This window comes from Silurus meridionalis, chromosome 8 (assembly GCF_014805685.1).
Source record: "Silurus meridionalis isolate SWU-2019-XX chromosome 8, ASM1480568v1, whole genome shotgun sequence".
NCBI classification, from domain to species: Eukaryota; Metazoa; Chordata; class Actinopteri; order Siluriformes; family Siluridae; genus Silurus; species Silurus meridionalis.
The window spans coordinates 25,629,379-25,630,669 of NC_060891.1; positions in this window are offsets into that span (position 1 = coordinate 25,629,379).

Consider the following 1,291-nt stretch of genomic DNA (forward strand, 5'->3'; position numbering starts at 1 on the left):
CTGCATTATGTCTTGGTCTCTATTGTGTGATAATAATCATGTGATCTGCTTCGCTAATAATTTTTTTTTTCCCTCAAGTCTCTTCTATTGAAGTGTGGGATCAGATGACACACTGATGGATTTGATCTAAAATGGATCATCAGGTTTCACAAAAATGTCCATGCCAACTCAAGTGCACACCCTCAAGCAAACAAAGGGGACGTGCCAAATAGTGAGACTCCGACATTCATGTAAATCATTTAAAGGGTTTATTTTATACTTTAAGAAAGTAAAGAATATATCAAGTAGAAAAAAAGGGTAAAATAGAAGAAGTGCACTCAGATTTTTGTGCACCATTAAAAAAAAAGTAGGCAGATTCGATCCAGTTAAAATAAATTAAATAAAATAAAATGTAAAATAAAATAAAACAAAGAACCTCTTTACTCCTCAAAATATGAACATATACCAAAAATATTGTTTAAAAAATTTTTCTACGTTTTATTGCAACAAAAGAATTAATACTTTATTTAATAACTATTTTTATATACTTTCTAGTTTTTTTTTCAAAATAATTTAAACAGATCGAAATGCCTCTATAGCAAAAAAAATAAAATGTGTTATAGACATAGAAAATAATGTCTTTTTTATTTATTACATTTACATTTATGGAATTTGGCAGATGCTCTCATCCAGAGCGACTTACAATTATCTCATTTATACACTCATTTATTTACTGAGTTAGCGGAAGAGTGTTGCTCAATACTGGGATGTTAAATCTTTCGAGCTACAGCTTTAAACTATACAAGACCACAAAAATGCTTTACATTTCATAGAAGGTTTCCTTTTCAATAGAAAGCATGACTGCACACTGTAAAAAATGTAAATACAAACGTGATGATCTGCACATTTCATAAACCAGGGTTTAATTATTTTCGATTTGACGGCTGTATCACCTTGCAGATTTCTGCAAGACGATGCTAAACCGCACACTGCATCCATTACAACAGCATGGCTTTGTAGAAGAGTCCAGGTGTTGATCTGGCCTACCTGCAGTGCAGACCTTTCCCCGATTGAAAATCTTTGGTGCATCATGAGATGAAAAAACACAATAAAGAAGACCCAGGATTGTTGAGCAGCTAGACTCGTGTATTAAACACAAATGGGACAACATTCCTCTCCCAAAACTCCAGCAACTGGTCCACAGATCCCAGATGTGCTGTATACAGACTGTTGTTAGAAGAAGAGGGGATGATATACAGTGGTAATCATGCTTCTGTCTCAACTTCTTTGAGACATGTTGTGGCCATCAAAT